At 33.2% G+C, this 15,739-nt stretch overlaps 1 long non-coding RNA gene and 1 pseudogene across 1 annotated transcript; both read right to left on the bottom strand.

Annotated features, from left to right (window-relative positions):
- Positions 1-386: 386 nt before the first annotated feature.
- LOC108450941 (protein NRT1/ PTR FAMILY 4.6-like) lies at positions 387-11,318 on the bottom strand (annotated as a pseudogene).
- A 1,617-nt stretch (positions 11,319-12,935) lies between these two features.
- On the bottom strand, positions 12,936-15,292 carry LOC128293116 (uncharacterized). The gene is made up of 3 exons (XR_008283187.1): positions 15,101-15,292; positions 13,912-13,993; positions 12,936-13,225 (listed from the first exon to the last, which is right to left on the bottom strand). It is a non-coding gene; the product is annotated as an uncharacterized LOC128293116 (long non-coding RNA).
- Between the last annotated feature and the right edge of the window lie 447 nt (positions 15,293-15,739).

The following is a 15,739-nucleotide window of genomic DNA, read 5'->3' on the forward strand; positions in this document are numbered from 1 at the left end:
GCAAATAAAAAATAAACCTCATTATTATAAATCAAGTTATTAAATATTTCGAACAAATCTTGAAATTCAAAACTTCCCGTTGTCCAATAAAAACCTAAGATTCCTAATAATAAACCAAAATCGCCTATTCGATTAGTTACAAATGCTTTTTGACAAGCGTTTGCCGCAGCGGGTCGTGTAAACCAAAAACCTATTAATAGATAAGAACACATTCCAACTAATTCCCAAAAAATATTTCAATATCTAGACTTCTACTTGAAAACAAACAAGATCCTTGTTACATTATTTTCATGTTCATTATGTTTAAAACTGTACCGAGCACTGTTCCATCATATCCTGTTTGGGAGAGATGCTGACACCATGGTGCTTTCTTGGTTGATTCCTCTTCAATAATGAGTAGCATTCTCTGGATCGATAAAGCGTACGAAGTCTGGAATGATCTTTGCAAACGTTTTTCTCATCTCTGGATCGATAAAGCGTACGAAGTCTGGAATGATCTTTGCAAACGTTTTTCTCAAGGTGGCATCTATTGCATCTCTGATTGAATTTTCGACCACTTCCATCTTGTTCTTGCTCAAACCTTTGTTGTTATGGTGTACTGGAAATAGTTAAGAAATATCAAGAATCTGACTATGTGATCAGATTTCTCAAAGGTCTTGGTATAATCAGTTTGCAGGCTGTCCGTTCTCAGATCATATATGCTTCTTCCATCATATCAATCACCGCATTCGACGGAGTGGAGATGTCAAACGCCTATAAAAAGCTAGCCAACGTCAAGTGAACAATTTGAAGGCCAAAGATACCCCCTTCTACCAAAACCAAATGGAATCAATTCGAAATACTCACCTCTCCCAACATCCAAATCTTTATGGATGGTTAAAAACCTTTCTAGCTTGAACTCTAATACATCCGATCAAACCTAGTGTCGAAACCATATTTTAAACATTTGATGAAATTTTTAAAAATTATTTTTTAAAACATCAGGATTTGCACATATACCTAAAGTAACATAAGTTAGATATAACTAAAGAGTGAAGTTCAACTTACAAAAACGAAACAGAAACTTATAACACAAATTATACGATCATAGCATCTTACAATCATATAAGCATAACTCGATTCATATGCATAAATTAATAAGTTCATACAATAATAGTGTTATAAGCCCAATTTGCGTGGCCCAACAATTAAATGAATAAGACCAAATTAAAAAAAAGCCCTAGCCCAAACCTAAGAAGCCCAAAACTTTAAAATTTTCAGAAAAAAAAAAAACCTAGAATCCCTAATGCTAGCTGCCCCTAGCCTTCTGACCACCTGCTCCACCGCCTGTCAGCCACCTGCTCTTCCACTTGCTCCACCGCCTGCAAGAAGAAAAGACAGCAAATAATAAAAAAAATAATGTAAAAAGGCTATAAAAGCCATCAAAAATACAATGTAAGCATCTTTTTCTTTCTTTTGGAGAATCAATACAAAAACAATAGATTTTCAAAATCAAAATAGAGAGTGAATATTAAACAAACAGAGAACCAAAAACGAAATTCCAGTTAACAACTCAAGAGGTGATTTCATTTTTATTTTATTTTCTTTTTTTCTTCTTTTTGAATCTACACAAATATATTAATACCTCTATATTTTCTTTATTTTTCTTTAAAAAAATACCTTTTCTGGAGTTCCGACCGCCGTGCACAGCAGGCCAAGGCGGCGATCGGCCGGATTTCTTGTCGGACTTTCAGCCCCGCAGAGAGAAAAATTAAGGGGGGAGTTTTTTTTTAAAAAACAAATGAAGAAAGATTTATTTTTAAAAAATTCTGACTTTTATAGGCCTTCAAAACGACGTTATTTTGGGGCTGGCCTTAAACACCCAAAACGACGTCATTTTGCTTTGGCCGACCCGACCCGCCTCAGGATCCTCGTGTTTTTAAGTGAAAGGACTAATTTCACTTTTAACCCTTCAGCTTTTCTATTGTTTTGTAATTAGATTTTTCATTATTTCTAATTTTACCCCGAAATTTGTTTCGATCTCAAATTGGTCCCTCTTGATGCTGTGTGTTTTGGAAGGAAAGGGAAAATTTCCCTTTTGGTCCCTCCTTGTTATTGGCGTATTTCAATTCAGTCCCTTGCCTTATTTTTATTCCAGAATTACCCCAAAATTTTATTTTTAAGTTTGATTTAGTCCATTTTTTTTGTTATTTTCACTATTTTAGTATTAAATTAACTAATTTAATATATATTATTATATGTTTTTATTATTTTACTATTACTTATATTTATTATCATTACTATTATTATTATTATTATTATTATTATTATTATTATTATTATTATTATTATTATTATTATCATTATTATTCCTACTATTATTATTATTTGTTTACTATTATTATTTATTGTCATTATCATTATTACGACTATCATTATTATTATTTTATTTATTATCATTATTATTCCTATTTTTGTTATTTTTTTACTGCTAATATTTATTGTCATTATTATTACTATTATGTTTTAATTACTACTACAGTTATTATTATTATTATTATTATTATTATTATTATTATTATTATTATTATTATTATTATTGTTATCATTTTGTAATTACTATTACTATTGTATTATTACTATTATTATATTTTCATCTACATTTATTTTCTTATTACTTATCTATTTATATTTTCGTTATTATTATATTTTAGGTATTATATCCATATTTATATTTAGGTATTAATATCATTATTTTACTATTGTTATATTTTTCATATTATTATTATTATCATCACTGTTACTATCCTTTTTAAAATAGTTTCATATAATCTTTATTTATTTACGACTAGTTCTTTTTTATTTTTAAATACTTTTAGCTTATTTATTATTTTCTTTTTATTTTAGCTTATTCGTTTTATTCATTTATTTTATTTTTGCTTTTATCATTATCTTTCACATTCGCGTCTATGTTTATTCTGTTATGCCTGTCAATACCGAAATTTGTATTTGTTTATGCATTCTTTATTATCTCATTTTATTACAAACTTATGTTACATTAATTATTACCCGACCCAAAATTGATTCCTTTATAAAAGCAATGTTTCGTATTTGGAAATTCGAGAAAGTCATGCCCTAACTTACTGGGTTTCGATTTTTCTCATTTAACCTAAATAACGGAATATTCTTTTAAAATTGCAATACGAGTTTGAATAAAATGCTTACTCTTTGAGATCTGAGGTGTTGTGCCCTAACTTATCTGGCATCACATCTTGTCACCTCGAGATAAGATTTTTGTAAATAAAGACGATCTTCGGTATTTGGAAGTTCGAGAGATCGTGCCCTAACTTATTGAGTTTTGATTTTCCTCGTTTACCCTAAATAATCAAATATTATTTTTTAAAAAAAGGGGTTAAAATACACGAATTTTAAATAAAAGGCAAGCTCATTCTCAAAAGTTCAAAATGTCGTGTCTTAACTTACTGGATGTGACATTTTATTATTTCGAGACGAGAAGGTCTTCAATATTCGAGTGTTTTTACAAAAAGAGGGATCGTATTTTAAAGTCTTTCAAGTTTTCAAATTTTCGACACTAAGACACTAATTAATCAACTAGGTACCAATTTTTGGGCGTTACGAGGGTGCTAATCCTTCCTCGTACGTAACCAACTCCCGAACCCCTTTTTTTCTGAATTTCGTGGACCAAAATCGTTGTTTAAATAAATCAAATCATTTATTAAAAACAACCACTTTTACGAGGTGACCCGATCATACCTCATCAAAAAGGATTGGTGGCGATTCCCGTTTTTTAGTTTTCGTTTCCAAAATTAAGTCGACACCGCCGTTTTAAAAAAAAATGGTTTCGAAAAATAGCATATACTCAATCATATAACCATAACTCAATATTGCATATTCGTATCCAAGCCAAAACACACTCATTGGAAGAGGCTGAAGAGAATCCATCACATCGTGCTGACAAGCCACGGATTTGCGTCGCGTTTCGACAATTTCAGAAACCGCCATGGAAATGGTTGACAAAACCAACACCATCCCGATCCTTCAAAGATATCGGATTTCGATTAGTGACTTTGATCGTGTAGATAAGTACAAATCAGGCTTGGAATTGGGCGTTCAGTGCATGCACAATAGTTGTCTTGGTTTCCATTGTGGCTTTAAGCATGGGAAAGTCACTGTACCATAACAATGTTCCCAAGGGAAACCCTCTCCTTCGTATTATACAGGTAATTAGTTTCATAAACTATATATAGATATACGCTTAAAAGTGATAACCAAAAGATTACTCCACTTTTTTAGGTATTTGTGGTGGCTATCAGAAATCGAAAGCTTCCACAACTAGGGATGGGAGATAAATTATACGAGGTTGTAGGCTTGCACAATGAAATTCTTCCTGTAACTGATCAATTTAAGTAACTGGATTCAATGATCTCAATGCATATATTTTGTTATAATAAGTTGTAAATTTTGCTTACAACCATCAAATTCAAACATGCAGGTTTTTAGACAAAGCAATAATTGAATATGCCTCTAGCGATAGATCAACATCAATAAACCCTAGACCTCGGAGACTATGTACGGTAACACAAGTTGAAGAAACAAACATCATAATTCGGATGCTTCCAATTATACTCAGCACTATTTTCATTAATACTCGTTTAGCCCAACTCCAAACTTTCACCATCTAACAAAGCACAACTATGGACACTTTCAATTATACTCAACACTGTTTTCATGAATACTTGTTTAGCCCAACTCCAAACTTTCACTGTAGCACCCCAAATCCGGCTCAGAAGTTATGGCCGGATCCGGCACGCCACATCAAAAACGTTAAAAAAAAATTCCATTCTAAGTCCAGAAAATCGTACTTAATGTTCAAAAGATTAATTCATTAAGGGTTAAAGTGAATGGAAGCTGTGCACCAGGTAGGAAATCGAAAAAGAGGTGGTGAGTCCATCGGATTGCTAAAGTACCAAGCTCCTTCGGATCCAATCCTAGACATGCATATCGCCATTGCCACACCTTAACGTCATGGATATTTCTAGGAAACCGATTTGATTAAGTCATTTTAGGAAAAGTGATTAATTTTGGAAAATACTTTCATTACTAAGCTTTGCTTGTTGTCGTGTTATTTTGAAATCAACTGTTGTTTTTGAAAACGCGCCTAAAGCTATCCAATTTCAACAGTTAAAATAAGTATTACCTATCTTAGTAATACATATTAAAACCATCAAAAATAATTAAGCGGCCTTATTACATTTAAAACCCAAAACTTCAAACGTAAATAAAAGGATGTCCAATTCACCGGAAGAAAATCAAACTTTCGAGCGGGTGGCCACTCAAATTCCCTCACGACTCCAAGCCCACTATGGTTGGGGATTTCTGCGTGGATGAAAATAAAAGGGTGAGTTTGGGAAACTCGTGTGTAAGGAAAACCCATTCAAAGCCCAAGTCAGCTCAAGCCTATTGGGCCTAAGCCCATTCAGTAATAATGGTATGGGCGAGCCCTTTCAGATTACAATAAACCGGGCCTTAGCCCTTATTCAGATAATGATGTATGGCCCATAGGCCCATTTCAAAATACATGCAACATCAATAACATATGCAAGCCCATTTGGGGAGACTACTCAACCCACCAACCACTACACTCCACCCGTACCAGCCATACACTCCATGTGGGATAGCTCAACCCACCCATTTAACACTCCACACATTCTGTGCGGCCTTGCTGCTCGGCTATCATAAATTGAGGCAAAGCCTCCAAGACGTGGACAAGCCACTTTCAAGATTTCCTCCGTCAATATCCCAATCCCATGCATCGATAATAACAACATGGCATGCAGTAAATAACAACAATCAAACATACATTTAGGTCAATTTAACCCTGGGGTATTTGGTAATTTATCTACTAGGGTAAAAGCGTAAATTTTCCACTTTTAAAGGTATTTCAGAATTTATCTATTTTAGGGTTTTTCATGCATATTCCTACTTTTCACGTACTAACAGAATCACTACCGAGGGTTCTTACAATTGGGCCGTTGGCCCATCATTCCAATTTTGGCCCATTAAGCCCAAAAATATCGAAGCACGTAAATCATGCACTTTGCGGTCCAAACATTGCAGCTTACCAAAAACATTAATCGATTTACCTCACGAGCATTCGACACTCGCAAATCTACAAAATACCGGTTTTCGGCATTTCGCTTTTCGACTTTTGCCGATCCAGACTAAGAAAGAGGGTGTTAGTTACACACTGCTTGCGACGATATCTTGTGAGATCCACACACGAACCGCCTACAATTGGATTACTAACACGCTAATCTAACTATTCAAATATGAACTACGATTAACCCCTTACAATATTCGACCAACCACACCTACAGATCATAGTAAGCTTATAAGAAATTAATAAGCAACTCATTAACAAATTTTTGTCAATGTTTACCACATAATCATAATTTCACTGCAAGCTGTCTTCCTGAGCAACAGTCACTAAATTATTTATAACTGGAGCTAAAAAACTCCAAATCAAGTTCCGTTAATTTTCCCTGAAAATAGACTCATATATCTTCTATCCATAAAATTTTCAGAATTTTTGGTTTAGCCAATAAATACCAGATTTTTCTCAAAGTTTCCCATGTTTCACTGTTTGACTAATCTGACCACTCTTCATTACGAATCAAATTTATCATTGTACAGAATTCAAAATATGTTCTAGTTTATTTCATTTGAAACTAGACTCATTAAGCTTTAATTACATAATTTATTCAGCTTCTAATTCATCTCCCACAATTTATGGTGATTTCCCAAAGTCACGTTACTGCTGCTGTCCCAAGCAGATTTATTACCAAATCACTCTTTCACACCTAACTTGCATGCTTGTTATTTAAACATGTATATCACCAATCAATCATCACATATCTATGATTTTACTTAAGCATAATCTCCATGTCATCATTTTAAAGTACAACATGTTAGCCGATTTCCCTTTAGCATCTAGGGCACATGCATGCTCATTTGTTTGGCTCAACTTCACATATCTTCCATTTTTCATCAAAAGAACATGAAACAACAACCATTTCCTTCATTTTAATTCATGACCAAATGCTCACAACACAACCAAAAATCAAAATATACTTCAAGAGTTAAGGTAGAATCAAGAAGAACTCATGAACCTCAAAATAAAAGCAAGGTACCAAGAACTTACCTTCAATTTTCCTCCTCCTAATGACCGAATACTCAAGAGCTTTCTCCTCTCCTTTCTCTTCTCTAACCTTCAGCTATGATGAACAAAGATGGACAAAACTTTGTTCTTTACACCCCTTTTTCTTTTAATAAAACTTCATATTTCATCCAATTAATTCTTTAATACAAAAGACATGTAATTCTTATCATGAAACATTTACCTAACCCATTATCATGAAACATTTACCTAACCCATTATCATGGAATATTTACCTAATCCATTGTCATGGAACATTTACCTAACCCATTATCAATTTGTATCAATTTGTACCATAAATTATGGATATCAAGTGTGCATTTTGTCTACAACAACATGATGGCTGGCCACTTCATGTAAAATGAGAGGTTTGTCATGCAAATCCTCCTATTTTGCACTCCTATTTATTTGGCCACTTCAATTTAGCCTATAGCATTTTCAAACATTTTCACATAGGTCCTATTTCATAATTTCACTCACAAATGACAAAATAAAAGCATGAAATTTTGTCAACATTCACAGAATTCCCGAAAATTGGGGCGTTACATTCACCATCCAACAAAGCACAACCATGGACATCCATGGAATCCGATATAGGTATCCCATGGTTGTGCTTTGTTGGATGGTGAAAATTTGGAGTTGGGCTAAACAAGTATTCATGAAAACAACGCTGAGTATAATTGGAAGCACCCGAATTATGATATTTATTTCTTTAACTTATGTTACTGTAAATAGTCTTCAGGGTTCAAGGTTTATTGATGTTGATCCATCGTCTGAGGTTTATTCAATTAATGTTGCTCTGTTTAAAACCTGCATGTTTGAATTTGATGGTAAATGTGAGTGAAATTTACAACTTATTATAACAAAATATATGCAATAAAATTATCGAAATCGGTTACCTGAATTGATCAGTTTTGGGAAGAATTTTATTGTGCACACTTACTACCTAGTGCAATTCTCTCCTATCCCTAGTTGTAGAAACTTTTGGGTTTTGATAGCCAACACAAATACCTAATAAAGTGGAACAAAATCATATTTTGGTTATCACTTATCAAGCATATATATATAATTTATGAAACTAATTACATGTATAATACAAATTAGAGGGCTTCCCTTGGGAACATTGTTACCTTACAATGACTTTCCCATGCTTTAAAATACAATGGAAACCAAAACAGCTGTCGTGCATGCATCCAACGGCCATTCCCTTGATTTTTACTTATCCATACGATGAAAGTCACCACAATTATGGCTCCAACGGCGAAACTAAGCAAGAACCCAGTTAAAATAAGCTTGATCGTTTAGGATCCCTTTCATCGAACTGGTCAGCTCCCAATGATAGCAAAGCTGCTTTAACCCCGCTAGCGCCAAATGCAACGAGGTATAGACCAGTGAAAAGGATCGCAGCCTGGCCGCTATCAGCGGCCTGGCATTGAGTTATTTGGCTTATTGCAAGACCTTGGCATGAGGGTGGTCTTAGTCGGTGGAAATGAGCTTGTGCAGTTAAGGCTGCATATCCCTGCAAATTTAAGCATTAAATCAAACATTTCCATACCAAGAGGGCTTTCCACATACTAACTATTTTTTTCGATAGCACGCTATTAGTGAATTTGGCATGTAAACCTCGAAATACAAATGAATATTTAATATTGAAAGTCATATGACCCTTTTTCATTTTGGTAATACTATTACGCTGCTGGCTTTTCTTTTAATGGTTTGTTGAGCCAAATCATGGAGTTGAGACAACAACAACTATTTAAGGAAAGAAAAATAAATGTTTTGATGATAGAAATTGTTCTGATTGGTGATCATGATATTCATTTTTTTTTTATAGTTATGTTGAAGCATGTGATGAAAAATATGTCGTAGAATTAAATTTGAGATTTAACATAATTGATTCATGTAACATATTATTAAATTTAGAGTTTGAATTTCAACATGAATAATATTTTTCTATTTCTAAATTAGTGACCATGATGGGAATATATGCTTACCAGCAATTCTATGGACCCAAACAAGACACAAGTCTTGATCCTTGACAAATAGGTGCCAGAGATGAACCCTCCAAAGAGTGCTACTAAAAATAAAGACCCATGAAATTTGTAAGGGTGGTTGCTGATTTGGTTAGGCTGAAGTTCATGTAGGCATAAAAGTAAATTACCAGGCTTATGACATTTGAGATAAATGCCATATTCTCCAGCCATTCCATGGCTGCCAAGAAAATCATAAACAAATAGGAATCAAAGACATTACAAGACAAGCAAATTTCTAAAGTAAAGAAGGAAAGGAAAGAAAGAAATTAAAAGAAATGAATGGTTATCATAGACAAAAAGTGTAGCCCTTATCCCTCCACGTTTTGGTTCTTGCTTGGCCAGGTCATTAAAAGCCCTTAAAATACCCTGTAAAATACCATACAAGACCAATTAGCCTGAGTAAAGCAAATGAAACATGTCAAGGGACAACGACAAAAACAAAGAGATTAAGAACCGAGAGCACAGAATGTACCTTATCCTCAAGATGTAAAATAATTGGCTAGACCAACTTAGCATGTTGCTGGTGAAGAGAGTGTAAAGAGATGGCTACTGCTTAATGTCAGATCAATTGGTTTGGTTTGAACATATAGAGAGAGGAAGATGATAGTATAAAGCTACAAGTCTTGAAAACAAGAAAGATCATATGTTTTGAATGAAATAAAAAGAGAAAAAAAGTGCAACTACTCGCATACAAATATTGCCCCTAAAAAAAAGCAACTGGTCAAAACAAATTCCATACAAAGTGCACTCTGTAACTGTTGGGATTTCTTTGTTTTATTCATGGAGTTAGGTAGAATCTCAAACTCCAGCAATAAGTTCTTTAAAATTGATATTCCTCCCTGTTACAATAAGTAATCCACGTCTCACACAGTGCCATTGCCCTCAATTAGAGGCGTAAAAAACCATTACCTTTTGTCATGATGCCATTGGTGCTTGAATCTTTGATTACTTTGATGATAAACTCTTATTTAGATTAAATAATACGTTATTAATTAAGTTAAATATAATTTTAAAATATTTAACTCTAATAGGAGTGAAATATAATTAAATTTTCATTATTTTGTTGTTAAAATTAGAAAATACATAGATACACAACAACAAAGGCATAATTTCTTTTATATAAAATTTGCTTGGTAAATAGATTTCCTCGTATGTGAGGAGCTCTGGAACAAAACATTTGGGGCTGTGTGCTATTTTGGATTCTCTTTAAAAAAAATTCTGACGCATATGCATGTTGGCTTTAACAAATTGCCAATGCCAAGCATTTCTTGGGTGAATAAAGAAATCATGGTCATATTGGTTTACCAAACAAGGTACCTCTAATCCAGTGGAATTCAAAGCATCCGCAAATCTCCCTAATTCAAGGTACAGGGATAACTAACAGCAAATGCTCCAGCTCTTCACTCCGTTATATTTATATATTGTTATTGTATTTCCAGTATCATGACAAAATCTAAATCACTTTACTAACTTCACATTAATCGATTAGGAACCAGAGGTTTTTTCTGTGGTAAAGCCAAGCTCCGCACAGCTTTACTAGATTTTTAAAACCACTATTTTACCGCTTGTATAAACATATATACTAAAATCATAAATACATGAATCTGTTCTGTATGAAAAAGAATTACATATACCGAAATTATGCTCATAAATGAACTTATATTACATTAGAAATCCTTAGCAAAAAAATTTGAAGCAAAGTGAAACAGTATTGCTGAGGTCGACTTATGATGGGCTATTAGACTGAGCTAGATCAACATTCCAGGTGGGTTGCTCTGAGGCAGCACCTCTTATATTTACGTGAGTGAAAGTCTTGAAGAAAATAGAAAGAGATTCTATTAAGTAATATAGAATTAGTGATGCCATGGTCAACTTTATGGCTTTGGTATTTATAGGTCTTTCTTGACTGTCCAAGATTGTCCGGGCTTCCGCTCAGATCGATTAGTTTCTCCCGCTCTTTTAAGGATGTTAACCCTTATTTGCTTTGCTAAACTGGGGATGCTAACAAGAGAGAAGCTAGGAGTATGGCTTGTGGGGTTGAGAGCCTGTGTAAGGCTTTTGAGCCTCATCCCTACTTGTCTAGGTTGAAATGCCTTTCAAGCTTGGATGTTTTTTGGGTCAGCCAGCTCTTTCTTTGGGGGTTGAACTCATTTATTGTGGCTCCACATGATGCTTGGACTTGTTATCTAACAAGTATAAAGCAGCTAATATTCATGGATACAGATATTTTCAATACCCATTCAGATATAGAGAGGAAACATAGATCAATTTTTTCCCAAAAGTTTATTTGAATTAGGAATAAATTTTTTTTAAAAAAAAAAAGCTAAGATAGTATGAAATTATATGATTATGTTCTAAATTACTAAGAAGATGATGACTCTGATGATAACTTAGCAATAACTTAGCAACTAACATTTATTTTTCTAAGCGATTTGCACATGCATAATTCTCTTACAATTTCACAATTGTACCCTATTTAATTTTTGAATTTTTCAGCCTAGTAGGTATCTTTTAGTAGTTTATTGTGTTGTAATTGTAAATTTTAATGCGTACAAAATTCATGTATTAATTGTTTTTTATGATTTTTATTAATAATTTTTTTCTTTTATTGAAAAGAAAAGGACTTTAAATGACTTAGCAACCTGTAAAAATGGAATAAAACCATATTTTAATTTGAATTTATATTTAAAAAGAAAAAAACTCAAATTTGAATATAAATTATGTCCGGAACTCAAAATAATTTAATCTAAACTCATCTAATTATACCCTCATTTTGACTTGAAAGGAGATATTGTTATACCCGTCAAGACACGTAACAAGCTAGAAAGGCACCGAAATAATAGGCCTGCCATTAACAAACTGGGAGAACCCCTACAAGTTTTTCCTGCTAGGATGACCATCTGCGCAAGTGCAGGCCAACTATTGTCCAGGTTTCAAAGTCTTTATTAGGAACGTAAAGTTGTTGGTCACCAAATACCATATGCGTTCAACTACTCCATACCATCAAGTTTGAATAAATAACAAGATTTGTTCCATTGCAGACATCCTCGTCCCATCAAAGACATCCACCCACACTTTCCATAAATACCACCTTACCCGGAATCCTCACCTGTAAATACCTTCAGGAGCGAAGAAAAAAGAATTGACTCTGTAACGCCCCCTTTACCCGAGACCGTCGCCGGAGTCGAGCACGAGGCATTACTAAACTTATTTGAGCACTTAAACAAATTCAAACAATTTATATCACACTTTCTAGACAAGCTGTCCAACTGCATTACAGATGCAAAAAAAATCATATCTCGAGTTACAAAACTCGAAATCTAAATCCGTAAATTTTCTCTGAATTTATACTCATATATCTACTTACCAATTTTTTTCTAGAATTTTTGGTTGGGCCAATTAGTACAGTTTATTAGTTGAAGTCTCCCCTGTTTCAGGGTTCGGCTGCTCTGACCCCTGTTCACTACGAACCAAATTTCTCCATGTACAGAATTCAAATAACCAAGACGTTTATTTCTATTAAAAATAGACTCAATAAGGAATCCATACATATATAGTATGACTCCTAATTAATTTTTATAATTTTTAATGATTTTTACAAATCAGAACAGGGAGTTCAAAATCACTCTGACCTTGTCTCACAAAATTCAAATATCTCCTGATATGAAAGCCTTTTGCTTACACCGTTTCTTCTATGTGAAACTAGATTCAATAAGATTTAATTTCATATTTTATTCAACCTATAATTATATTTTTATGATTTATGGTGAATTTTCAAACTCAGACTACTGCTACTAACCAAAAACTATTTTAGTACAAAATGTTGTTAACTAGTTTATAACATCTTTACTTCATTTCATTTAAACTCTATACATGCCATATAAATCTTCAAACATAAAACAAAAGCTACCAGAATTGATCTGGATAGTGTGCTTTGTTGTGTTGATCCGATCTACCCACTTCACTTCAAGTCAATCTACATAAAATATTAAACACACACAAGTAAGCTTATTGAAGCTTAGTAAGTTCATAGGTTAAAAGTAATGCTTACCAAACATAATATTTCCAAACAATACCAAAACATTTACTAAAGTTTCCTGCGATTCACAACCATTGTTATAATAATTCACATAGTTGAGCTCAACAAGAATAACTACTCAATCTCTTCCATTTGGATCACTTCTCTTTATTTCTTATAATCAAATTAGGAAACGGCTTACGAAATTGAGTATGTCGTTGCTCAATGCCACGATTCACAACTCAGTATGGTTTTCCTCATTGAAATACCATACCTACATTTTTCAACTCGGTATGGGAAATGCCATACCTACATTTCTTAACTCAAGATGGATTTGATAATACCATACCTACATTTCACATTTCAAGATGGATAATACCATACCTACATTTCACATTTCAAGATGGATAATACCATACCTACATTTCACACTTTGCCATGGAACAACCATGGTCTTATCCAATCAATTCATCACACGTCACGATACTAACGTACTCAATCCTGCGTTTTCCTAATTTGCATTTCCACATTTATTCTTTCATTAACAAAATCTACACAATCCCACAACAAATTCGTATATAATAACACATTATAAACTTCAATCATTCACAAATAAACATCTAAATTCAACCATATGAACTTACCCGGCTAATTTGTAGAAGATATTAAAATTTTGGGACTATTCCGCAACTTTTTCTTTTCCTCGTTCTTCTTTGGATTCTTGATCTATAATATAAAATATTTCTACTCATTAGCATTTATTTGATTTCTATTTCACTTCACAATTTATGCTGTTCAAATTTCGAAATTGCACTTTTACCCCAAAATTTACAGTTTTTACAATTTAGTCCCTACTCAATTCACCCATCAATTGAACTAATTTTTCTCAATTAACACTTTATTTTATCATTATAAACTATTTCAAAACCTTTTATATTCTGAATTTCAACAGCAACCTTCAATTAACAACTTTTTCACAATTAGGTCCTAAATATCATTTCCTATCAAAATCACTTAATAAAACCACCTTAATATGAAATTAGAACTTAAATTTCATAATAATTCATCATAAAATTCCTTATACATCCAGGGTAACTTCTAATTTCACCCATAAAATCAAAAACTAATGAATTCTACAAGTGGACCTAATTGTAAAAGTCATAAAAACATAAAAATTATCAAGAAAAAGCAAGAATTAGACTCACATGATGTAAAAATATGAAAACCAGCTTTCTCCAGACCTTCTATGGCGTTTTGGATGAGAAAATATGAAGAAATGTCTAGATTTTTCAATTACATCATTATTTAACTATTAACTTTTATCTATTTCCAATTTTGCCCTTGTTCACATTGTTTTCTTGCTTATTTCATACCCAAACCGTCCAGCCATTAACCTTTGGGTCTAATTGCTCTTTAAATCCATCTTTTAAATACTTAAGCTATTTACTCACAATTTAACAAATTTTGTGCTATTTTCAATTTAATCCTTTTAATTAATTAGCCATCCAAACGTTAAAATTTTCTAACGAAACTTTAATACTAACTCAATGACACTCCATAAATATTTATAAAAATATTTATAGCTCGATTTTCAACTTTGAGGTCTCGATACCTCATTTTTGACCCGTTGACCTAATAAATTCTTTTAATTCACTAATTTCACCATTTCACAAATTCTTCTAAATTCTTACTTGACTCATAAATATTAAATTACTATCTTGTTCAATCTCATTTGTCGAATTTATTGATCTCAAATCACCATTTCCGACACCATCGAAAATTAGGCCGTTACAACTCTCCCCCTTTAAAAATTTCGTCCTCGAAATTTGTTACCTGAAAATAGATTTGGATACTGTGATCTTATTGACTCCTCTGTTTCCCAGGTTGCCTCCTCCATACCATGTCGATGCCATAATACTTTAACCAATGGTACTCTTTTGTTCCGCAATTCCTTAACTTCACGAGCCAAAATCTTCACTGGTTCTTCTGAATAAGTCATATCTGGTTGAAGCTCAATTTCAGTATGGGGAATTACGTGTGAAGGATCTGACCTATACCGCCTTAGCATAGACACATGAAACACATTATGAATCTTCTCAAGTTCCGGAGGTAAAGCCAAACGATAAGCGGAGGACCAACCCTTTCCACAATTTCATATGGCCCTATGAATCTCGGACTTAATTTTCCTTTTTACCAAATCGTAACACCCTTTTCCATGGTGAAACTTTTAAAATACTCGATCACCCACTGCATATTCTATGTCTCTTCGTTTTAAATCCGCATATGACTTCGACGATCCAAGCGACTTTTAGACTATCTCGAATAATCCGGACTTTCTCTTGGTTTCTCGAATCAAATCAACCCCAACTATTTTGATTCACTCAATTCAGACCAACACAATAGAGTCTTGCATTTTCTACCATAAAGAGCCTCAAATGGTGTCATTTTTATACTAGACTGATAGCTATTGTT

This window comes from Gossypium arboreum, chromosome 5, assembly GCF_025698485.1.
Source record: "Gossypium arboreum isolate Shixiya-1 chromosome 5, ASM2569848v2, whole genome shotgun sequence".
Lineage (NCBI taxonomy): Eukaryota > Viridiplantae > Streptophyta > Magnoliopsida > Malvales > Malvaceae > Gossypium > Gossypium arboreum.